The following is a 27201-nucleotide window of genomic DNA, read 5'->3' as shown; positions in this document are numbered from 1 at the left end:
TACAGGGCTTGACAGCTCATTTCTTTTTAATGTTGAGTAATATTCCATTGTCTGGATGTACCATGTTTATTTATGGAAAAGAATTTTAACTTCTCCGCAGGTAGCTGACTCAGTAGCTTAAGAGGTAAGGGAAATGTTACTTTGGAGGTCATTACCCACCTTCTCCTACCCTCTTTCTTAATCCATGCCGTTAATTCCTGGGTTCATTCATGAATCCATTTTCCAATAAATACTTACTGTTCATACTAGTTCCACAGAATTACAAGGAGCTGACAGTATACAGGAGAAGGAAAATGACTGACAACTAACTATATAATTAATTTTGTGTAAATATTATTATGATAGTGGCAACAAAAGACATATCAAGTATTCTTAAGTATAAAATAGGATAAGCTTACCCAGCACAGGATGGATCAGAAATGTCTTTCCTAAAAATATACCGTTGCAGTTGGGAATGTGAGGTCTGAGAAGGCGGTAGGAAGAGAAGGAAAAGACGCAAGAGCATCTAAGGAAAGGACTCAGATATGGGAAGGGACAGGTGAGAGTGGGAAGGCAGAAAAGACTAATGGGATCAGAATGTAGAAACCAGCTGGGCTCCTGACACAGGAAAAACCTGGTGCTGGAGGCAAAGACCAGACAACTTAGGACCTTGAGAGCATGGCAAGAAATTTATACTCTAAGAACAGGGGAATCCACTCAGAGAGGTTTTGTGGGTTTTTTTCATTTTTTAAAGTTTTATAGAAGTACAGTCGATTTACAATGTTGTGATAATTTCTGCTGTACGACAGAGTGATTCAGTTATACATGTACACATAGCCATTCTTGAGATTCTTTTCCCACAGAGATTATCACAGACTATTGGGTAGAGGTCTCTGTGTTACATAGCAGGTCCCCGCTGGCCAATTAGTCCATAGGCCTCAAGTCTATCTCTCCCACCACCACCGGTCCCCTTTGGTAACCATAAGTTTTTCAAAGTCTGTGAATCTTTCCTTTCTGCAAATAAGTTCATTTGTATCCTTTTTTAAAATTCCACATATAGGTGATATCATATGATATTTGTCTTTCACCGTTTAATTTTACTTAGTATGATAACTTCTAGGTCCATCCATGTTGCTGCAAATGGCATTAATTTGTTTCTTTATGGCTGAGCAATATTCCATTGCATAAAAGTACCACAACTTTATCCATTTCTCTGTTGATGGACACATGTACCCCACTATTCATTGCAGCACTATTTCCAATAGCAAAGACATGGAAGCCACTGAGAGTTTTAAGCTGGGAGTAGGATAATCATAGGGTCATCTTTCTCTGCTTGCTACAGCATCCCCGATGCTATCAGGGCTTTGCTTTCCAAAGCATCATAACCCCGGTAAGAGGAAACTGCAAAGTGTTATCTGGCATTTGATGATGTTATGTGATTGCCAGTGGCGGGGGATTCTGTTGTTCTTTTCTGAACACAGTTAAATATTTAAAGGCAATGTACTGGACAGCTATTGACTCTGATCAGAGAAGAGTAATTAGTTAATGGCTACAAAGTGTTTTGTGGATGGAAAACAAAGTGGAAAATATTATTAAAATGACCCTGAATGAGCAGTGGCAGGTGATGGAGCCTCAGGGCAAGCTTTGCTTCTGCAGTGTTTTCCCTGTATCAGGTCATTTAGTCCTGCTGCTCCTAGGGATAAACACAGACCATTCTGAAGGAAGAGAACAGCAGCATGAGTAAGGGTTTATTTGCTTCACTTTAATTTCAGATAAATGTTGTCCCATGGAGAACAGTCAGGATGGGCACTCATTCCAGTTTAATACACAGTCATTAGACATAATGTAACAGACCTGCCTTCCTATTATAGTCATTTCCTGGACAGTACAGAGCAGGACTGTCAGGAAACCCTCAAGCCACCACTAACTGTGGGAACTTAGGCAAGGGGCCTTAACACATTTTAGTTAACTGGCCTAAATTAACTCAACCAAGCCTTAGAGTCCGCAAAAAGGGAGACTCACTCACTCACTCACTCATTCATTAAAGTTCACATTCAATCATTTGAAAGCTATTTGCTGAATGCCAGGTTCGACCTGGAGACACAATGGTAAGCAAGACAGTTCTGTACTTCAACAGGGAAAGATACACAAACAGTAGGTTAAGTCTTACTGAAGAAGTAATGGCAGTTCTATAAGAGCAGACAAAGAGTCCTAATACATTTTAAAATATACTTTCTATTCTGAATTAATTATGGACTCACAGGAAGTTTCAAAAATAGTACAAAGAAGTCTGCTGAACCCTTCACCCAGTTCCCTCCATGGACAGTATTTTGCATAAATATGGTACAATATCAAAGCCAGGACATTGACATTCTATGATCTATGGAATTTATTCAAATTGCAACAACTTTTGCATGGTTTCAATTGTATATATGTGTGTATGTATAGTTTTGCGCAATTTGGGGGGGGGCCATACCTGAGGAAGTTCCCAGGCCAGGGACTGAAGCCATGCCACAGCAGCAACTCAAGCCACAGCTGTTATGTCAGATCCTTAACCTGCTGAGCCACAAGAGAACTCCTAGTTTTGTGCAATTTTATCACACATTTACATTGTATAACAACCACCACCATCAAGACACGGAATTGTTCCATCACTACAAAAGAGCTTTCTCACGCTATCCTTTAGAATGATTCATCTTTTTTTTTTTTTTTTGTCTTTTTGCCATTTCTTGGGCCGCTCCCTCGGCATATGGAGATTCCAGGCTAGGGGTCTAATCGGAGCCGTAGCCACCAGCCTACACCACAGCCACAGCAACGCGGGATCCGAGCCGCATCTGCAACCTGCACCACAGCTCACGGCAACGCCGGATCGTCAACCCACTGAGCAAGGGCAGGGACCGAACCCGCAACCTCATGTTTCCTAGTTGGATTTGTTAACCACTGCGCCACAACAGGAACTCCTGATTCATCTTTTAAAAAAAGGGTGTGAAACTGACCCCAAAGACACAAAGAAGAAAAATAAAAGTCTTTGCCTTCAAAGAATTTGCCACTATTAGTTGTTTGAATGGGCATTTTTAAACTTTTAATTAGTTTAAATCAAGACTAAAGTTGATGTGCCTGAGTCTTAGCAGAGGCCACTACAGGAAAGAGAGGACGAGCATTTTGATGGACTATTGTATACAAGGCATCTTTTTAGGAGCTTTACCCTATTAACTCATGTTTACCTAACAAATCTCTTCCATTGCTATGCCCTTGCCTGCTCCTGAACTGGTGAATGGACTCAGCCAGTTTGCAGTGTGAGACATTTTGTTCTCCACAATCAGATGGTTAGTGAAGGTTGTAGAAAAGTCAGTGAAGAGAGGTGGGACAATGAACTCTTTAGCCAGAGGCCCAAGTTCTCAGCCTCACTCCTCAGCCCCACCAAATTCTAAATTTCTCTCTGGCAGGGGCCATACCATAGACATATTCGTATCCTCCATGACTGAAAAACACAATATATGCCAACAAGGAGATATCCAAAATAGATCAGCTGCTCTCTTATCCTGGCAGTGATTCTGCATCCAGAACTGTAGAGTCAACCTTCCACACTGAGCCAAAGGTAGAGGGTCACATGGAATGGGGTAATGCAGGAAGGAACTCTGCTATAAATCTGGGTTTTGCCAGGAACAGCAAAGTGTCCATGACATTACCTCCTCAAATTCTACATTGTCTTGAAGTATACATTATTATTCCTATTTTATTGATGAAGATACATGTGGTTCAGAGAGATCAAGTAAATTGTCAAAATCTATACATCTACTCAGCAGTGTGGTTTCATCAGAACCCATCTCAGGCAGCAGAGCCCTGATCATCCACAGGTTAATTCCAAGAAAAGGTCATTTTTGTCTGGCAGCAACTTACTGTCCATGCCTGACACTCTACACCTGGCATTCCATTCCTTGTGGTTCACTCCATGTAAAGGCACAGTGAGATTCAATGCATTTTGCCTTGAGCAGTCATTTTTACCCCAGTGGGAAATAATTTATAAGTGTCTTTCCTAAACACTGCTGAAGAGCAGATTCGAAAAGTGGAAAATAACTCAAGGATGGACCAAAGACAGGTATACAGGGTACAAAAAACAAACTCTGCCTTAGTGTCATAGGGTGACCACTGTAGAAATTCAGTTCAGGAAGGACTGACCCAGAAGTACTAATTCCTCTTATAAAAGTCTGCTCTGATTTTTTTTAAAAGTCTGGCTTATCATGGACCACTGAGTAATCGATTATCCTTTCATTTGGAACTTTTATGCACAATTATGAATAAGCTTATTGCAAAAATGGCTCTAATTCTCCATCCCTCTGTGATTCCATGCCCTTTACAGGTGGTTTGAGGTCCTTCCCATCCCCTTGAATCTGGGTTGCCCTTTTGATATGCTTCAGCCAAGAGAACACACAAAAGACAAAGAACTGCTAGTTCCAAGCCTATGCCTCAACAGGCTATGAGTACTTCCCTTTGCTCACTTAGACCTTGCCTCTCCTGGCAAACAATCCAGGATTAGTCTGCCGGATGATGAAAGGCCACATGGAGCAAAGCCAAGGCTATCCCAGACACCTAGCTCCGGATACCCTGCCAGCTGACCACATACACAAGAGTGAGCCCAGGTGAGGTCAGCCAAGCTTGACCCAGATTAGCAATGCCACCTCACTAACCCATAGATGCATGAGCAAAACAAAATGTTTATTAATACATGCCACTGAGGTTTGTAGTTGTGTTTATGCAGCATTACTGTGACAAAAGATAGTGAATACAGCAAGAACCCTCATTCCTTTCATAGGTTAGGAGTCTAATTTTCTCTGCCTAGATATAGAGTCCAGAGCATTATCTGAATTATGCTAGATTTCTGTCTTGTGCGAGTGAGCAGCACCCTTCTGGTAGAGAGACAGTGATGGGTTTTGCTCCAGTGTACAATCCAGCCCACAAATCTCTTGCAGGCTGCTCTCTGGCAGGGCTTGAAGCAGGCTGCTGGCATCATCCTTCAACCTGAAAGAAGTTAAATCGAAAACTAGCTCCTGGGCCCGACAACCTCCCATCCAATCCCTGGCAAGAGTAAGAGCTGAGTAGGGAACTTTGGCACAAAGTTTCTAGCTTCGGAGGTCAGAGCCACAGTATTTCCACATGCAGATATTTGTTACAAATATTTATAGGTGGGGGAGATCACCTCTCAGCACAAACTGAATTGTGATACTCCCCACCGTCAGTAGATGTCATGTAACTCCATAGTTTCTCTGACCCTGAAAGATATTTTTGTAAAAATATGCTTCAAACGGAATATTGATCTTTCTAAATTCCCTTTCAAGGGCTCAAATTTTCTCCAATAGACAAGGAAAGAATGCATTATGATGATCTATTAACAAGCAACTCTCCAATTAATTCTTGTTCAACATTATCGCTAAATCTAGCAAATCAACTAGCCCTGTGTACTCTAGTTACTGATTCCAAACACAAAGCCATCAATAACTCCGATGACGACTTGCTTTTATTAACATCCTCACAATAATCCAATAAAAAGCATTCATTTCTAGGCAAGCCACAAATACAACTCAACAACTCAATACTGCCATCGCTGCCCATCAGCTGACTCAAACTCGCCTTTACCCAATCAATATAAAGACTGAGCTCTCTCCTTCCAGTGCAAACAGAGTCCAAGGACCCAGAATCAGCAAATCAGTCTGGGCTTGACCAAAACTGAAAGAGCTTATTTGTATGTGGGCTTTTAAAAAAACTGGCATCCCCCTGACCCAAAGTCTGCCCACTCCAGGGTCCAAATTGCTCACATAGGCTGCACTTAGAAAAATGGGGAGTTCCTATTGTGGCTCAGTGGTAACAAACCCAAGCCCATAAGAATGTGGGTTTGATCCCTGGCCCCACTCAGTGGGTTAAGGATCTGGCATTGCCATGAGCTGTGGCGTGGGTCACAGACATGGCTTGGACCCCGCAATGCTGTGGCTGTGGTGCAGGCTGGCAGCTGCAGCTCCAATTCAACCCTTAGCATGGGAACTTCCCTGTGCTGCAGGTGCAGCTGTAAAAAGAAAAGAAAAAAATAGAAAGAAAGAGAAATGCAGATCATTGCAATATTGTTCTGGGACTGGCTAGCACCTGTGAAAATGTTGGCAGACTAGATTATAGACACCTAGATTCAGCTTAAATGTTACATCCAGCTACATGGATGAGAGATGTACTCAAAAGCTTCGAGATATGGAGACCCCTCCATTCAGTCTGTGTTCTCATTTTTTAGAAACAGTAGTTGGAATGTGCTAACCTTAAAAACTAAACTGAAAAGAATTTTTAAATTAATTTCAATTGAACAATATTCAATGTAGCAGTTAGGTTCGGTTTAGGCTAAGTTGTGACTGAGAAACAGCTATGTCACATCTCCAATCCCCTAATAAGTTCAGTGAATGTATTCACTGAGTTGATGCTGGGTGACAGAGCCCACTGCATCTAAATTGTTAAAACATTTTTGCATATAGTTTGACTGGTATTGGTTACTGCACACACAGTACAACTCCACTGAGATGGTGGGGCAATTATTTCCCTCTGTAGATGGTAAACCCCTTAAAGTCAGGGGCCACATCTTTCTAATCTTCCTATTTCACTGCTGTATCTTCAGTGCCTAGAGTGGCAATGTCTGCCACATGACAGGCATGCATTATGGTCTTGCTGAATAAATGCGTAAGTGAGTGCATGAATGAATTAATGCATCACCAAGCTAACTAGCACATCAAGGATCATGATCATAATACTCTTCTCAGACACAGAGTTTGAGGCTCTCCATATTTACAGCAGCTTCCTTGACCATTGAGCCTGAGGAGACCTCTCTCACTCCAATAGATTCACAGGCACCTCGCCCAGATCCTTTTACAAGGCTGGTGCACCTATCCTTCAGCCTTTGCAAGTGTTGGCCCTAAGGGCATATGGCAGCACTGTTCTCTAGAAAATAGTCCTCGGCTGACAAGAGCTGCCTCATCTGTAGACATCTCAGAGGTTACATAAGGCCTCCCTGGGAGTGGCAGGCAGCCAATGATAGAGTGATTCAAGGATACAGAAGTCTGGTCCTCTTGCCTCAAGGTGGTATGATGCTGTATTGTCATTTGTCACCGCAGCTCCCTGTGGGAACAGGGTTAGACTAGGTTATGGTTGAACCGTATCTTTGCTTGGCTTTGTCCCTTATTATGTTTTGGTCCTCGCTTTTTTGTAAGTTTCTTCTGAGAGAACTTCCTTAATAAATTAATTGCATGAGAATCTCATTTTCAGCCCAGAATGGTCATGAAATCCCCATTCTCAGAAGTAGATGGACTGTTGAGATCCCCTGGCATGAGAAGCTGTGTAGTAGCCTTTTTCACCTGGATGAATGAACTGTGATGTGGGTACAAGGGCATGCACAGGTCTCAGTGAAACATCCCTGGCATTGTAGAGGTACTGAGGAAGTAGTCATCCTAAGGACTGAGTAGCTGCATCATGAAGAGAGAAAATGCAGATTGAGGTAGATGAATCATCTGTTTAAAGCAAGATGTAAACACCAGAAAGCCTCTTCTTCAATGGTCTTTAAAAAGACCCCCCACTCCTATAGCTGGAGGTCTCACTGTGCTGAAAATTGATCCTAGACTCTGATGGTAAGAGTTGGAAAACTGCAGAGGGGACTGAATAACAGCCTTGACAAGCTGTCCTAAACCAGAGTCAGGATGCTGATAGGGGAAAAGGTAGACCTTGACACTGAAAGTAAGACTGGGAGAGCCCCGAGGGTGTGGTCCTAGGAGGTGAAATACATAGTTGGGTGGGGATAACGTCAATTGAGAAACATCTCTCATGACCCAGGACTTAAGATCTTGGGAAGAGCCTGAGCACTGCTCCCAACACAGTGTAGAGTTGGCTCTGTGAAGCTTGGGAAAAGTAATGGCATATTCAATTCCAAAAAGATGTCAGAAGTTCACTGGCAAAGTATAAAGGTTTGAAAAGCTCTGAGAAGTGAGGGGGCAAGAAAGTACCTGCCGTATTTGACAGGAACCCATCAGCTGACTGTGTTCCTCTGGAGGATCTGGAGAATAACTTGTATTTCCCAAGGCTCCAGTGATGGGGACATCAGCATTGCTGAAGAGCTCCTTCGTGACTGTCCTCTATAGATCAGGATTGACAGTGGGACATGCCGTTAGAGAACTGGGCTCCCTGGTAGCAACAGGAATAAGAGGCCAGAATGACAGAGGCCAGGTGGCAGCACTTAATCAGCAGAAGGAAGGTGGGCATTATAATTGCTTTAATTGTCAGGCAGTCTGGCATTGCTGAACAGGAGGCCATGGAACACAGGATCTATAGATGTGGCTAAAGGAACAGGTGTTATTAAGAGCAAAAGAGATGGACAATGAGCCAGAATATGGATTAATGAAAATAATCAAAATAAATCAGGGACAGATCAGCACACAGCTTAGGTCAGCTGTCCCAAAGAAAAATCATGATCTTTTGCCCAGTTTCCAGAGTGGAGCTGGTTCTCAAAGCTAGACCCCAACAATTAAGGAGAAGGACTCTCTAGAACCACAGCAAGTGTACGCAATCCTTCCCCAACGTGACCTTGAGTAACAAACAATATACTGTGGAAAGGAAAATACCCAGATCTTTTGAGAGTTCTTAAATGCTGGGTTCAAGTTGATCCTGATGCCTGCTGACCCAAAGCACTGTCATGGCCCGCGTAATAGTGTAGGGTTTCACAGAGAACTGAAAGAAAAAGTGAACTTTTGGTAAAGGGTAACGTCACAGTGTGTCCACTGAAAACGTGGGACCATGTAGTGCTATTTACCTGGTTCTCAAATGAATAATCCGAATGGACACTTTTAGCAGCTGGCAGAAACCTCTTAGCCAAGATAGTAGTTAAAAAACAATATCAGGAGTTCCCGTCATGGCGCAGTGGTTAACGAATCCGACTAGGAACCATGAGGTTGCGGGTTTGATCCCTGCCCTTGCTCAGTGAGTTAAGAACCCGGCGCTGCCGTGAGCTGTGATATAGCTCGCAGATCTGATTCAGATCCCACGTTGCTGTGGCTCTGGCGTAGGCTGGCAGCTACAGCTCCAATTAGATCCCTAGCCTGGGAACCTCCATATGCCACGGGAGCAGCCCTAGAAAAGGCAAAAAGACAATATATATATCTATATATCTATATCTATCTATCTATATATCTATCTATCTATCTATCTATATATATATATATATATCAAATCCCAGGGCAAGAGAAGAAAGCTATGATGCTCTTTGTCCAACCAGTAGACACACATGGGTCCAGGAACCAAGGAAGACAGCATGGACGGTCCTATTCTCCATCACTCTCAAGGACCTAGTTAGGAACCTGTGCTTCTCATCCCTATAACTTTAGTTTGTGTGATTATAGAGGTCCTGGTTCCCAGATAGGGCATGTTTTCCATCAGGGAAACATTAAGATTCTCACTAAACCTAAAACTATTTCTCCTGCCCACTTTGGGCACCTTGTACAGTAGACCAACAGAAACAGAAAGCATTCGCTCTGTGGACAGTGGGAGCAGACCATGATTATCCTGAAGAGACAGAGTTGCAACTACATCAGGAGAGCAGGTAAGAATATGTTTATAACTCAGAGGACAAACTGGGTGTGCCTCTCGGTACTACTATGATCAGATTTAGTTGTAAATAGGCAAGGACAGCAACCACAGCTACATAAGGGCCTGGGAACCGGAGGCTTAGGACACCCAAGGGCTTACCCTACCAGGCACCATCTTGACCAGCAAGATGCTAGGTGAGACGGAGGGGACCTAGAAAGGGCAGTGGAGGAGCGATGATGTGTACCCACCATGACCTTGGGATACTACCTTCACTAATGCTCAGTCCGGTAAGTTATGATCAGTCAGGACTCTGGAGGAGCTTTGCATGAGTGGAGTAAACATAACGTGAGAATCAAATGGATCTGAACAAAGCAAGCAGGGGACTGCAAAGATGATGGGGGCCCATTTACACCCCCTTCACAGGGGGTAGTGCACTCATCTCCCAGCAACTGTGAATGATGGCTATTGATAATTCTCACTATATCCTTCTCGGGAGAACTGTTGCTGGTTAATGGGCGCCACCTCACACAGGAATGCCTGGGACATTACACACCTCACCGTGAGTGATGGTCCCCAGTAAAAAACTGATTGGTGGCCCAAGGTGAAAGAACTCTGTGGTATCATTTATGCTCCAGAGCGCTCCGTGGGACTAGACTTCTCCTGAAACCATATCTTGGCTAAGCTTCTCTCTCTGCTTTATCTTGCTTCTCTCACTTCCTTACAGGTTTCTTTAAGAGAACAGCCTCATTAACTCACACAAGAATCCTCATCTCAGACTCGGCTCCCGAGGATACTCACCTCTAAATTCCTCTAGTTCCTTTTTCTTTTTTCTTTTTTTCCTTTTTTTTTTTCTTTTTAGGTCCACACCAATGGCATATGGAAGTCCCCAGGCTAGGGGTCAAATCGGAGCTGTAGCCACTGGCCTATGCCACAGCCATAGCAATCCCAGATCCAAGCCTCATCTGCAACTTACACCGCAGCTCATGGCAATGCCAGATCCCTGACCCACTAAGTGAGGCCAGGGATTGAACCTGCATCCTCAAGGATACCAGTTGGGTCCATTACCACTAAGCCACAATGGGAACTTCTCTAGTTCTTATTACCACTCACCATGAATATCCTCTGCTAAGACTTTTTGCATAGTTGCCCTTCCATCCTGTGCAAGATGAGCTAAGTCTTTCCTCCAGGGCTTTTTTCGTACCTGTCTTCGCTCCAGTGCTATCTTAATGCCTGTCTTTCCCTCCACCTTAGCACTGGTCCTTTTATGTTGAAATGAGAAGCGAGCCTATTACCACTATTCCCACTACCCCTCAATCTTCAATTTAAGACAACTTTGCATTTTTCATATAAACAAGGGTATGAAATAATGAAAGACAGTTTGAAGAGAACAATGTCTTTCATACTAAATATTATAACTGCCAGCCTGTAATCAAATACCATGAAATGCCTACATTTTAATCAAACTAATACTCTGGCATCACACAAGTACAAACACACATACACAAACACACACACACACGCACACACACACACACACACACACACACGGATGAAACCACAGCTTACATGCCCCTGGCCAACTGTGAACTGACTCTTTTCACTCACCTTAAACCATTTTCTATTTGCAAATACAAGCTAGGGGCCTTACTGCAGTGTGTTCCTGTATTCAGGGCAATGAAGCATAACCTTGGAACCATCGGCTATTTGGGGAAAATATTTGATTTTAGACTCTGTCTTGTGGAACAATGGCTGTATTAGTCAGGGAAGGCTAACTGCTGTCACAAATATCCCCAAATCTCCATGGCTTAGCCCGGTAACAGTTTGTTTCTCATTCACGTCATAAGCAGAGGACCGAGAACAGAAGAGTTTATGGGCCAGTACTGGAAAGAGCATCCTTTCCTTCTGCCCATACCATGGCATGTGGCCCCATGTCAATGAGAAAGGTCTGGGAAATGTCATTTAATACTGTGGCCAGAAAGAAAGGGAGAAACAAAGACAGACACTGGTGAGCGCCAGCTGCCTTTGCCAGTGTGAAATTGCCACTTAAGTGTCATGCTCGCCTCCAGAGACATTCCAACAGACCCTTGCAGGAAGGGCCTCTGAGGAAGCTGACTCTTCCTTCCTTCTCCAAAAGACAACTGTCTTTATCCATGGCAGTGCTGAGCCGCATCCACTACCACCTCCTGGGACAAACAGATCTCAGCAATAGGCATTTCTAACACTCACCATTCTGGAAACAAAACAGCACAGGTTAGCTATTTAAACTCTCAAGCTTCTGCATTACATTACTTTGGAGGGGGGGAGGACATGCTCTGATCATACTACAGGTATACCTCATTTTAATACACTTCACTTTATTGTACTCCACACAGATTGAGATTTTTACAAATTGAAGATTTGTGGCAACCCTACATGGTCAAATGATGGTTAGCACTTTTTTAGCAAGAAGGTATCTTTTTAAATTAAGGAATGTACATTGTTTTCAGACGCACTGCTAGTGCAAGTTCATAGACTACAGTGGAGTGCAAACATAACTTTTATATGCACTGGGATATCAAAACATTCATGTGACTCACTTTATTGTGATGTCTGCTTTATTACAGGGGTCTGGAACTGGACCTGCAATATCTTCGAGGTTGTTAACAGAGAGATAAACACAACTCACAGCTGTCACACCGAAAACCTCTCTGTTATTCTCAACACCTCTGGCTCAACACAGTTTGAGGCGACATAAGTTTCTATTGCTTGAGAACAGTCAGAGTGAACTAAATCATTGTTTCTTCTTTTCTGCCTTTACATACACCCATCATAATCACGTCTGCCTTCAGGGGACGTTAAGGCTGATGCCTTGCATTGCGCTCAGGAAATACCCTGAAAATGTACACCCAGCCTCCTCCTTCACTGCTTCCCCTCTGTCTCCCTCTAATTTACTTTTATGCCTTCTGTCCATCTCACTGCCTACACACTAGGACAGACAACTCAGTTGTCAAGTATCTATCTGGTCCTGACTCTTCAGCCTTTGTATATTAAACGAATGGAAATTGTGTGTGAAACTCTCAAGAGTATATTCAACTTATTGACTATCTCACATGTGTGCCAAAATATAATGATAAATAAGAAGTCATGGTCCTACCATCACAGAATCCACAGCCTATGACAGAAGAAAAATACCGCTGTGCCCGCCCCCCCGCCCCCGAAAAAAGTAAGCACTCAATTGAAAGCATCGTAAGTTGTGATAACGACTGTGAGGGAAACACAATAGAACATCATTTGGAAAAGTCTACAGGCTATAAAAGCTTGACATGTTTCAGGAACTAAGACCAGAGTAGTGTGGTTGGAGGGTAACGTGTAAGAATGAGGGGGAGGGGAGTTTCATGTGAGTGGAGGGATAAGCCAGTGCTTATAGGGTTTCCAGGCATAACTGAGAGTTTATAACCACTAAGTGTCTGGTTATATCCCAACTCTTACCACCTGGGATGGTGGACAATGGCTGATATGGGGCATGCATGTCACGGGCACACACACACAGACACACACACAAACGTACATTTATCTTTATTACCACTGTGATTCTCACTCCCTTGGCCAGCAAGTCTCTTCCACCACTGCATTCGGCAACTACAGACTGAAGGGAAGACACTTCAGAGCTCCACTAAGATCACTACAGTATATCTAATACTTCTGGGAACCCAAGAGAAAATTCTGGAGAAAATTCACTGGCTCTTCCACAATGCTCCATATTCATGAGTTAGTTTAGCTAACATTTAAGTGAGGCTGTCACATTGTTAATATAGCATCTTGGACATAAAGAGTTAGACCAAGCCTTTCCCATGGAGTAGAGAAAGTGAAAGTCTAGGGTCAAGTTTGGGGGACAGCCCAGATATTCTATCAGCAGCCCATGGGTACGGCACATAACTACCGGGGGCCCATCTAGCCAACCAGTAGCAGGATGGCCCTACTCCAATTCTCTGCCCAAGTTCAACTCTGGCCACAGCAAATAGTGGTTTATGTCTCGGTAGGCCCTGGAGTCGAAGATCTTGCCTGTGAGACGGTAAAGCTTTAGATGTTTCTTACCTGATTAAAACACACAGCTGGCCTGCCCTCTATTGCAGGACTGGCCCCCATGAGCACAGACAGTGTCAGCAAACTAAGCATGGGCATACATTCTTTTTTGGCCATCCTCACCCTGCTTCTAGCCCCCCCAACCTGCAAAGGCATAATCAGGCATATCTTGAAATAAACATCCATAATCTTTACTCTTCATATCAGGGCCTGTACTACTATTTGCAGGAAATCTTTGACATTTGCTTATGAATTTGGGTATGAGTTTACTGCTGCTCCTCCCAGTAGAGTCTCTGACGTTGCCATCACTGTGGAGGCTTGCTTCTTTAAAGAAACTGAAAATACTGGTTGACCACCTCCACTCTTAACCTCAGGGTAGCTTCTCAGTACAGGTCTTCCTCTAACGTGATCACTGTGTGTCTTCTATATACCGTTTCCTTATACTTGTCAAAAGGATATTTTAAAATGTCCTTGTGCTAGAAAAGCTCTAAGTTAGGTCCCAATGATTCCCCACTTCCAGAAGTTCATGTCCCTATGAAACATGGTCATTCCCCTGAGTGTCAGCCGGGCTTTTGGACTCACTTCTAATGAAGAGCATACACATTAAGATTCTAGAAAGTTTAGATTCTACAAAGACTGTGGCTACCATCTGGGTGCTTGCCCACTCTCTCTCACTGGCTTTAAGAAAAGCCAGCTGCCGTGTTGAGAGCTGATTCATCGAGAGGCCCGAGGAACTGACAGGGAATTCCAGCCCACAGCCAATGAGAAGCTGGGGTCCTCAGTCCAACACCCATGAGGGACTGAAACCTGCCAGGAGCCACCTGAATAAGCTTAGAAGTAGATGATCCTCAATCCAGACTTCAGATGACTTCTCAGCTCTAGCCCACAGCTTCCCTGAAAACTCACAATAGACCTTGAGCCAGACCTACCATACTATTTCTGATCAGCAGACACTAGGAGATAATAATTGTTCATGAGTTTATTTTTCTTTCTTTTTCTCTTCTTTTTGGCCACACCCTTCGCACACAGAGGTTCTCAGACCAGGGATTGAACCAGTGCCACAGCAGTGGCCCAAGCCACAGCAGTGACAATGCCAGATCCTTAACCTGCTGCACCACCAGGGAATGCCTATGGATTTAAAAAAATTTTTTTTTTACTTTTTATTTTTTGAAGTAATTAGAGATTCATAGGAAATTGTGGGAAAAGTACAGAGGGGATCCATGTACACTTCACCCAGTTTCCCCCAATGGTTACATCTTACATGGCTATGGAACAATATCAAAACCAAAAACAAAACCAGGTACCATACTCTGTACCATTCTATGCCATCTTACACATGGTGTATGTGGTGTAACCACCACAGAAATCAATGCATAATTGCTCTATCACCACAAAGATATACTGCATGCTCCCCCTTTATGGTCATACCCATCTCATATACCATCCCTAACTCCTGGCAACCACCAATATGTTCTCCATCACTTTAATTTTGTTTTTTCAAAAATGTTATATGATTTAAATCATATAATACATGATCTTTTCTGGTTGGATTCTTTCATTATGTGTAGTTTTTTTCATATCCATCTGTTTTTTTGTTTTAAGCCATTAAGTTCCATAATTTGGGAGTTCCTGTCGTGGCTCAGCAGTAATGAACCTGACTAGCATCCATGAGGATGTAGATTCGATCCCTGGCCTCGCTCAGTGGGTTAAGGATCTGGCTATGGCACTGGTCACAGATGCGGCTTGGATCTTGCATTGCTGTGGCTGCAGTGTAGGCTGGCAGCTGTAGCTCCGATTCCACCCTTAGCCAAGGAACTTCCATATGCCACATGGGTGGCCCTAAAAAGCAGAAAAAAAAATTCTGTAATTATTCACACAGCAATAGATAACTAATACATCACTCTTATGGGAAAAATTACTTCCTGATTACAGTATGAGCTGAAAACAGATTTCCCATTTGGGTATGGGAACATGAACACATACTAAACAGCTCTTATAAATATACACAGAATAGAAATTTACAACAACCTCAAACTCATATTTCCAGGACTCTACTATTCACTCAATGGGTAACTCAGAGAAGTTTGTAATAGTATAAGTATAAACCAGCATTTCTCAAAATGGGTTTCACTAAACAACTGTGCCATTCCTTAGAGAATTCGCTCATTAAGGTAAGCACTGAGAGCCAGTGAAGACACACTGCTGGTTATGGTTGGTTCCAAATGTGCAGAAGATCACTTTAGGTTCTTGGGAGAAAATGAATACCTTTATATCTTTGAGCTCCCCACTTAGGGATTCTAATTCCATAGTTTAAAGTAGGAAGACCTGGGATTTTTTTTTCCTTTTTAATAAATTTCTGAGGTGATTCTGAGGCAGGTGACCCAGGACCAAACTTGGAGAAGAACCACTGTACAGCACCTTCCCCTCCCTTGGATTTTGCCAGCCTCACAACTGCTCCCCATTGTATTCTAGTCCTCATAGTTTAACTTGCTCTCTCAATATTGTTCGCCAAATATTAGAGAACAAAGGGGGCTGTGAGTAACACGGACATAAGACAGAAACCTAGCTCTGCCACCTCCTACCTTGGCCACCTGGAGATGGCTGCGTATACTACCTTGGCCTCAGCTGCACGTTCATCTCACAGGTGGTGTGAGGCTTTCAAAACACTGTATAAATTATGCTGGTACATGGTAGGAACACTACAAATCCTAGCATGCTTTTGGTCCCATGCCCTTCCTTCCCCTTGTTTAATTACAGATCTCCCTCAACTTATGAGAGAGTGACATCCAGAGTAAGCCAGGGCAAAGTGAAAGTACCCTAAGTCAAAAGCGCATTTTATACACCTCACCAACCAAACATCATTGCTGAGCCTCGCCGACCTTAGCTGTGCTCAGAACACTTACATGAGCCTACGGTTGGGCAAAATCCCCTCCTTAGAAATAAAGTGTTGAATATCTCATGTACTTTATTAAATGCTGTGCTCAAAGTGAAAATACACTGAATACACTGAATGGTGGTCAGTGTATTGGTTGGTTATCCTTGTGACTGTGTGATGCTGCCCAGCATCACAAGAAAGGGATCAAGCTGTAACCTCTAGCCCAGGAAAATATCAAAATTCAAAACTTGAAGCATGGTTTGTACTGAATGTGTATCCCTTTTGCACCATCATAAGGTGGAAAAATCCTAAGTTAGGGACCATCTGTATTTGGAAGCCTAATCGCTCCATCTTACCATTTGCCAGCAAACTTGTTTTCAGCTGCTGGCAGCCTCCTGTTCTGCCCCTGGATCCAGGACACTGATAACCAGAGTGCATTTTGTCACTGCTTTTATGACTGTTGTTCATGTAGTATCTCCATAGCATGACGTTCCTCCATATAAATCACTGTTGTGGGCCAAATGCCAATAAAAATAACCACAGGAAGTATCCAGAGCCTGATTTTGTTTTCTGATACATTTTTCCCCTTTGTAAAGGACACCATTATTAAAACATTTTTAATAATTTCTGGGACCAGCTACCTCTTTGCAAGAGTCTCTGGTTGGTAATGAAAGAATGAACATTAAATGCTTTAACATAAGTGGCTGGGGGAAAAATAGGAATAGCTGTGCTAAGAAAAACAGTTATTTAATTACGAGCATTTTGTGGTGCTGTTAAGGTATCAGAACCCCACAGCTTGCTTCACTAACACTGCATTTCTAAATGTAGCTTGTGCTGGTTTCCTTCCATTTTCAACATTTCGTTTCCTGGGCAATTTGAAAACAGCAGGCCAGTTTGGGGATAAACATTAAAATACAAATACTTCAGCTCTAGTGGTTTTGCAAAGCGGCCACACAAAGCACTTACAGTTTTAAGTATATTTTTAAAAACACATATTGTTTGGGGACTGCTGTGCTGTAATATCTTATTCTGAATAGGTAGTTGATTCCTGGTAACACGTTTAATGTCAATGCCTTTGTTACCGTACATGAAATTCAGGCAAAGGACCTGGCCCAGATTCAGAGGGAGGGAAAGCAGAGAAGCTCTTGTCCTGCTGATGTGCCGGTTCTGCTTAACAGAGAACCTGGCTTTGTAAAACACATCAATTTGCCACTTGTTCGGGGCTCCTACGGGACCTTCTTTGACAAAACGCAGTTGTTATGAGCTGCTGTGTCATTGCTGTTATTACTTTTGCAAATACAGTTATGGCCAAGTATACTGATAAGCCGGTCTCATATATGCTTGCAGTTTACAAAAGGTTTCACCCTCATTCACTGGCTCCAACAGCTCAGGGGGCATGAATCTGCTACTTCATATATAGATGTGGAAGCTGAGGTTCAAATGATGCAGTTACACATGCAGAGCTGCTAACTGGCAGCAGCAGATCTTGAACTCAGATGCCTGATCCTGTTGGAGCCATCCGCTTAACTTGCCTAGTCACTGTTTCTCCAAAACATCAAAGCAGTTATGCATTTCTGGTAAACGAGGATCCATGCAGTCGGAGCAAGTCATGCAGTTTAGCTATTTGGGAGCAGGTAGTGGGTTTTAAAGGTTCAAATCTGCGTTTCCTCCATTAAACTTCTCTGGACCCTCAGACCCAGTTTGAGGACCTTTGTGGACTTTTCCCCAGTCCTACTAGGCAGGGCCCTCTTCTTTCCTCCTCTAAACAAATGGTTATAAAGTACTTTTGTGCTTGACATTGTGCTAAGCATCACAGAATTAGCAGTAAGAAGGAAAGACACGGTCTTGAGTTTTAGGAAGCTATTGTCAAGTGGGATGGGCAAGGCATTAAACTAAAAATTGCAAAACTGTATATTTTTAATTACAATGATGATAAGGGCTCTCAAGGATAAGACCATGGAGTTTGAGGATGTACAGGAAGGGCTCCTAATCTATGTGGAGAAAGAGAAAGGAGGATAAACACGGCGAAGGACGGTATATTGAAAGAGCCAAAGGTAAGGTTTCCCTAAGAAAATGGCATGGCTCTTATTCTTTGGATTACAGCCAACACTGTATGTGTTCTTTCCCTCATTATTCTATACAGACCCTGATGACAGAAACCATATTTTATCTATATTTCTTTCATCTCTGAGTTTACAGTAGAGGTCCAATGATATTTGTAGCTGTATTGCTGTGCCTACTGAACCAATGAGTCAGCTACTTTCTGCCCAAACCTCAAGGTAAAAGCTAGATGATATCAAGTTTCCAGCTAAGTGTTACCTGGTGTTCTAGGGAGATTAAAGAACGCAAAAAGATGTGTTGCAACCATTTCTCTAAATGCTGCCTCTAGTAATATTACTATTACCATTAATAATCTCATATTATTTTTTATACTGTTGCATATGTGCTTAATGTATACAGCATATTCATCCACCATGTCCTTACGTCAACAGGGCTTTCTCTGTTTAAATAATATTAGCTAGTATTAATCATTAGCATTAATTGATTTGTAATATTAATTCTTATAGAGCACTTATTTTGTGCTACACCATCTTTTAAGTGCTTCATAAGTATTCCCTAATTTTATCTTTATGGTATTCTTAGAAAAGGGGAATTATAAGTCCTATTTTTTTTACAGATAAGGAAACTGGCACAGCAAAAGGTTAATTAATTTGTTCAAAGACCCAGTAAAGGGTGGTGCCGTGATTTAAACCAGTCAGCCTGTGTGTTAGGCCTGCAACCTTAGGCACTATTCTAAAATACATTTTTTCATGATTTGTTTGGTCTGAAGCCTGCCTAGTTCAGTAATCTTCTTTATTCAATACTGGATTACTGCCAAATTTTACCATTTCATCTAAAAAAAGTCATTCTGCAGATGCACCACATGAGTCAGTACATCACAGTATCATAACCTCAGAGTACTAGCAAGGGAAGTTGGCATTGCCCAGAATCTATAGATGTGGAGACCTGATGGCTAGATTCATTCTATCCCATAAGTTAACCATTTAGACTGAATTGACCATTAACAGAATGGTTGACCAGTTGGCTGGCTAACTGAATAGGCTTCATGAAAAACCAGAGGGCTTGAGATGTTTCAAATAGTCAGCCTGTCCCAGGGAATTCAGAGCTATTCTCTCTCTCTCTCTCTCTTTTTTTTTTTTCCCCTTTCTTCTTAGGGCCACACCCATGGCATATGGAGGTTCCCAGGCCAGGGGTCCAATTGGAGCTATAGCTGCCGGCCTACCCAAAGCCACAGCAATGCTGTATCCGAGCCATGTCTGTGACCTACACCACAGCTCATGGTAACACCAGATGCTTAACCCACCAAGCGAGGCCAGGGATCGAACCCACGTTTTCATGGATGCTAGTTGGGTTCAGTAACCACTGGGCCACGACGGGAACTCCATGAGTTTGGTCTTTTTTTAAAAAAAAAAAAAAAGCTATTCTTACATAACTCAAATCTTCAGCAATTCTTGATAAGCATAAAGTGAAATTCCCATTATCTTTTCAGATCCATTGTCTTTTCCCTTCACATTAAAGAAGCCCTAAGCAGACAGACTTGAATCTTGGGATTCAGCTCAGGTGCTCGCCATAACAGCACATGTGTCTGATCCCTCATGGATTCAAGCCCATGAAGATCGCACAGATTTTCACTATTGTCCCTCTATTTTACATACCTGACCTAGTTAGGTACCAGATTTTCCAAAAATATCGAGACAAAGAAATCTTTCGTCCATTTATTCATTCATCTCCTTGGAGGAACATCAGTGCTCATTCCTTTTAATATCATTTACACATTAACAGACTCCTTTATTTTTCACTTTATTCACATGCATATCAAATTCTTTTGATTTCTTTAAATTATACTCAGTCTGCAAATATTTCTTGCTTGGTCTTTCTCTTTATAGGTTTTTTCCTAGTTTCCTTCTTTTCTGCTACCCAGTTCCACATTGTCAGAGCATCCTGTTTCTCAAGCTATGAATGCAAGGAAACACCTTGGCCTCGTTGTCAAGAGTTTGAGGCTGTAGTTTGGGTTCTGATCATAAGCCAGTTACATGATTACATCCCTTCCTAAATCCTCATTTTTTTCATCTGTAAAATAAGGTGTGGGTAGGTGACTGACTCATCATAATGGACCTTACTAGTTGTACTATTTTTTCTGTTCCTATGTTTCTGATTTAATTAAGTGCTGGAGTTACTTAAGGTCAGAGAAGGTTGAATGAGACCTGGGGATAAGGTGGCTGGATATTTCCTTGAATGACTTGACCAAATTGCATTAAAGGCTCAAGAGAAAAATTGTCACCCCAAGCACACAAAGACAGTGTCTGATAAAACAAACACCCTCCCCCATCCCTCCAGAATCACTTATATGACAGCACTGTGGCAAGGATAAACCAGAACTCAACCTCTGCCATGGCCACACTTGACCTCACTGGCATGTCCTATTCAAGTGACTATGTCTTATCCAACTGACTGTCAACCAAGAAGAGACAGAGGCAAAATTATGCATGTCTCTGGATTTGGGTGGTTCTGCCTGATATTAATCACTTGTCAGTAGATTTGTCTCTGAGCCCAGAGCTGGCACTGTGCACAGTATAAGAAACTAAAAAGACCGGTTTCATTTATACAATATTTGTAAAACTTACATATCTCCTGGCACAGCTGCAACCCCTGCAGGATTGAAGGTCACCCTTGACACAACCCCTAGAGACTCCTGGGCCATTCGCTGTGACAGACTTTTCATTTCCTTCCATTACTGACTCTCAAAATACCCTATCCTGGAAGTCAGACAGGGACAGCACATCAAAATAGACACTAATATCTACACTTCCTGCTGGAACCATAAGCATCTATTATAGCAGTTGGATCCATTCTTTCAAAGTCTTCCCAGTAATCTAAAGCAGGAGAGAAAGTTTGGCATTGGGGTTGACAGCCAAAGTTCTCCAACCAGTAGTTTACACCCTCAATTAATGTTCTAGACACTCTTGAATTTTAATTTGCTGGAGTTTTTAATTAAATATCGATGAATTTTTGTGGCATAATGTGTCACCAAGGCCTTTCGTTTATTTGGTTGGTTCTGCTCCGATCATTTACACTGTCATTTACATTACTTTTTATGCACCTTCCCTGGTATGCAAACCCTCAGATATGCCACTAACCAAAAAACTAGGATTTCCCATAAATAAATTGTAAGGAAAGATACTTGTAATTTTAGTTAGCATTTCTCCTTCTGAAAGATTCCAGAGAAAAATCTTTCCTTAGCCTATGTATTAACATTTAACAGTTCAGCCTACTTGAGAAATTTTTCTTTATATAAACATTTACTGTGCTACTGAACACACTTTAATACACTATCTTATTTCATCTTTATAAAAATTCTGGAGCACTATAGTTCCCCTTGAAAATATGAGAAAACTGAGGCCCAGTTTGTACCACAATTTGCACAAGATCACAGAAGGAGAAATTGGCAAAGCCAGGATTCAAATGGACTTTGATTCAGAACTCCTAAAACTCTGGACCTTTGCTTCTTTCTACTAGACTTATTAACAATTCTAAATGTCATCAACCTCTTTTGTTTTGTTTGGGTGGTTCTGCTCCATACTGAGATTTTTTTTTTTTTTTTTTTGAGGCATAAGAGAAGGACAAGTGACTTTACAAATTTCCTTCTAGACTTACAAGTCCATGATATTAACTCCCTTCCTCCCTTTTTTCTGCATTTATTGAACACTTATTATGTGCTACATACCAAGTGTAAAAATATTAAAAGACACTGCACCCACCTTGGAATACTCTGCAATATACTCTTTCAGTCCTATGATTGACTCTGGCACTTATCCATGCATCCATTCATTAATTAAATGAGCAAATATTTTTTGAGCTTATACTAATGTGATATACTAAGCCTTGGGGAGTCAACAAATAATTCAAGCTTTGTCCCTAAACTCATGGATCTTATGCTCTGGTGTCTCCATCGAGGTCTCTATTTTCTCTCCTCTCTCCACATGACTATTCCATAAGGGTCTTGCTGAGTCATAAGAGATTCATAGGCTCATGAGTTTAGAGTGCATATTTTTCAGTGGGACTTGAGTTTATGAGATATTCTGTCAGGTACTCATTACTATTTATTTGATAGTAACTAGAGAAAACATGGTATCTAAAGACATTTTCACTTGTTTTATTTCATCTTCATTTTCTTTTTATTTAACATTTTATATGTATGTTTCATACTTTTTCAACTTGTCTCTAAGGTCCTGTGTCACTCCATGGTGACTCTACACAATATAGGATATAAAAATATTCATGGAATAAATTGCCAGTCCATTTCTTTGTCCCTTGTTGTTGCTATGTGTCTATAAACATGAGATAGCAACTCTAAGGTCTTGTTATAACAGGCTATCCTGTAACCATGAATAATACCTACATCCTAAGCAAGTTCCCCATCTTAAGCAGAAGAATACTACCAGGGATTACAACTTCCTGATAAATACAGCAAGTGCCCCACCAGAAGTCATACAACTCTCCAAAGTGGATTTTAGACTTTTTTTTCCCTTCTCAGTAAAAACACTGCAGATCTATGTATAGAGAAGGGGCAGGAGAACTAAAGATGCCACACTTGTCTTCATCTGTGCCTTGGTTTCCTTATTTTGGATGCATACTTAGCAGTAAAAGATGGTCTACTCATATCTCTTGGGATAATTTTCACTATCCAATAAGATAACATGTTAAAGTATTTTACAAACAAAAAACAGTATTTATATACATATATATATTTTTTGTCTTTTTGTCTTTTCTGGGGCCGCTCCCACAGCATATGGAGGTTCCCAGGCTAGGGGTCTAATCAGAGATGTCACTGGCGGTCTACGCCAGAGCCACAGCAACATGGGATCCAAGGCACGTCTGAGACCTACACCACAGCTCACGGCAACGCCGGATCCTTAACCCATTGAGAAAGACCAGGGATCGAACCCACAACCTCATGGCTCCTAGTTGGATTCATTAACCACTGAGCCATGACGGGAACTCCAGTATTTATATTATAAACCAAGTTTAAATCACATATTTGCTACAGGTAAAAATTAATTTCTATTCCTTTATTTTTCATCCTGTGCCTTCAACTTACCAGATTTGTGACCCAGCCCCTCTAGGCTATGCTCCCATTTCTGATAACTTATTATATCCAGATACTAGTGCTTAACAGTGGTTTAATTATCAACTTTCATTATACTCTCTCCTAATAATGTTTAATCATGGGGCATCATGAATTTCCCCAAGGGGAAATAGAGAACAGCTGACCTTATTGTCTATACGCAACATATAGAGAAGTGTCTTACTCACCTATCTACTCATGGCCAACCTTGTTAGATCAACCGGTGGAATGCTGCAGAACAGTCAATTTATTGATGTTTGAAAGGGAATGCATAAAACAGTTTATGGGGTTTTTCTGCCCTCTGATACCTATGCTAGGTATAATTCTAAATGTCTTACATGGATGAATTAAATCTTCACTGCAACCTTGGGAAAGAGACATCCTCATTTTACAGATGAGAAAACTGAGGAACAGGGAAGCCAGGTACACTGTCCAAAGCACACTACCAGCAGGAAGAGAAGCCAGTCAGCCTGATCACTGAGCCTACCCAGGCAGCCACCATGCTAGTGAGAACCACTGCCATGGGGGCTATAGATGTGACTCAATTCTGAATTCCCCATGAGCAAAACCAAGATTCCTTACTATGTAGACTAAAGGAATCTGTTCATTCATAACTTGGTTTCATTTTTCTCTACCAGCTCCATCTCTTCAGGCCTTTTTGTCCTTTCATGCTTTCATTTGGTGTTCATTGTATACCCTCTGCAATTATACTCTCACCTTCACCTAAAGCTTATTGATTTTTCAAGAGTTAGTTTACCAACCCCAAACTACCCATCCATCCCTGCAAACTATTACATTTAGAATGGATAAGCAATGGGGTCCAACTGTACAGCACAGAGAACTATACCCAATCTCTTGGGTTAGAACATGATGCAAGATAGTATAAAAAAAGAATGCATATATATATGCATTCTTTATATCTCTGCCCTGTGAAGACTGGAGGGACCATTAAGCCAAAGCAACTTAATTGATCTGCACTATATATATATATATATATATATATATATATATATATATAACTGTTTCACTCTGCTCTATAGCAAAGATTGAAAGAACATTGTAAATCAACTATACTCTAACAAAAAAAATTTTACATAAAATCAGTAATGTGCTCAATATGAAAAAAAAGAAAGAAAAGAAAAGAAAGAGTTAGTTTAAGGGTTACCTCCTATAGATAAATGTAGATGCTTCCCACCATAGGTTCCCACTGAGCAACACACACAACGCCACTGGTGCATTTATCTTCACATACTGCAGTCATCCCTTTATCTGCGTGTCCCATCAGGCAGCCAGTCCTTAAAGTTGGAATGAGCCTTTTCATCTCCATTTCACCAGTGTCTCTCTGGCACAGGTGGAAAGATTCATAAGAGCCCACCAACTTTGAATAAAGAGAGAAGAAGCAAATTTTATGCTAATGAAAACTAAACCCAGAATCAGATTCACTGACAAATTTATTTCCACAATTTGAAGCAGACTTCTAAAGAAAGAATTCTGGAAGACATTCAACATGTTTTCTTTTGTGGTTTTCCCAATCAGAAAACTACCTGGGAGGCATATTAAATGATTTTAAGGTTAAGAAATGAGAAACATCACTCATTTCTTGTAATCAACACTCTGCCGTGTAGAACCAGAACAAGATTTAGGAGTGTGTGTTTCCTGTTTTCCCCCCTTCCCCACCTCTCCTGCTCACGAAGGGAGTCCTTTCTAGCCCAGGTACTAGAACATTCGTGATGTGAAATCCGCGATTTGGGTGGAGAGGGGCAGGCCCAGAAAGAGAAGACTGGAGGGACCATTAAGCCAAAGCAACTTAATTGATCTGCACAATAAAGAGCAAGGTTAAAGGGGGAAGGCCCCAGAGAAGAAAATTAGTAGCCTGGACTGGGATAGAGAATTTAGAGAGCTGCCCTGTGAAGGAACAGCTGTGGGATGAAGGAATCAGAAGCTATGAGAAATAAGATATGATAAGGAGAGTCTTTCATTTTTATGAGATATATGAGTAAATTTTTTCTTATTATTTGTGGTTACTCAGCTGTAGTTCTTAACTATGACTCCTCGAAAAAGCCACTTAGGTCTCCAGGATACTTAGCATTATGAATATCACTTAACTCTAGAACTGTGTCTATGGCTACATTGCAAAAATGCTCAAAAGATCATTTTTTAAAGTTTTAGTTTTTAATTTCACTCCAGGGCAATGTCTGGCAGTGAGATGAACCCACATTTTTTCAAATTAATTCAGTAATGTCTTAGTGTTTCTTGTAGAGGGCACTCCAGGAAGCTGACTGAGCTCTGCCCTTTCACCGAGCTTTGCCTATGACTGGAGATATGATGGATTTAGAGAGATTTCTGCCATTCACTGGGGAGCAATACATCCAAAAGTTTCCAGGTCCTGGATCCCTTTGTGAATCCGATAGAAAGTATGCCCAATCCTCAGACAAATATATGCAATAGGAAAATAACAAATAAAGTTTTGCTTATACTTTTGAGTAGACTCGTGAATATCCTGAAGTCTTTCCCTGCACCTTCCAGTTATCCATCCGTGGACCCAGGTTTTCATGGGTCATGACATGAACCCACATAGGGACAGTTATAACCTGGTGCCCCTGGATGAGTTCATCTGCCTATCAAGTTTAACCATGTTGGGACATTTCATCTTTCTTCTGCTCAAATAAGCAACAACCACAGCCAAATAAACTCTAGGAAAATCTGGACTTCTGCTAAACCCTAATGTGACTCTGGTATCTAGAAATCTCAAGTATGACCTTTTCACTTGTGACTGGAGACCACAGAATCACTCAGTGGGTAACAAAGACAAATGTTGGATGTTATCATCCCTGAGACTATTTAAAGTCACCGTCCTGCTCTGGGCATTGTTTAATAATTGATATACAGCTTGGAGTGTCAGGTCTGTGATAAACAGCTGAGGTCTTGAAGTAAGAAGGGTCACCTATGAAGGAAGAGGTAGTTAGAGGAGGTCAGAGAGAACAGGTTTCTTCAAATTTCCTGGACAAAAGCCCTCAAGGGTACTCATGCTGCTATGCCAGGTACTATCTGTAATCGATGAGTGGCTTTCCCCCACTAAAGCATTTTTGCAGCAATCCACTCAGGCAATGCTTACTTGCTGCCAATGAGTCCCGTAATTCAGACTGTCCACCAGAATCATCCCTCAAGGAGTATAAGTAAAGCCTTCTTCTTCCTCCCTGCCCCTCCCTCTCAGTCATCTCTCTCTCAGAAACAGGCCAGCACTACTGAAGGCCAATTAAATTCATCTCCAGATCTGACTGCCGAATAAAACCTAAAAATCCCCTCAACTCCTCCGAAGAAACTTCGGACACTCAAATAATATAACAATTCCAACCAGACACTAAATACTCTTAGAGTACAATTTCTCATATCTTTCTGATTTCCTCTAATCATTTTTATGGAGAAGCTTTACAAAAAATAAAATATGCCGTTCTTAAGAATTACATGACACTGATGGTTTTTTTTTCCTTAACTGAAG

The sequence above is a fragment of the Phacochoerus africanus genome, chromosome 6 (assembly GCF_016906955.1).
Source record: "Phacochoerus africanus isolate WHEZ1 chromosome 6, ROS_Pafr_v1, whole genome shotgun sequence".
Taxonomy (NCBI): Eukaryota; Metazoa; Chordata; class Mammalia; order Artiodactyla; family Suidae; genus Phacochoerus; species Phacochoerus africanus.
Note: the sequence above shows the minus strand (reverse complement) of the source record.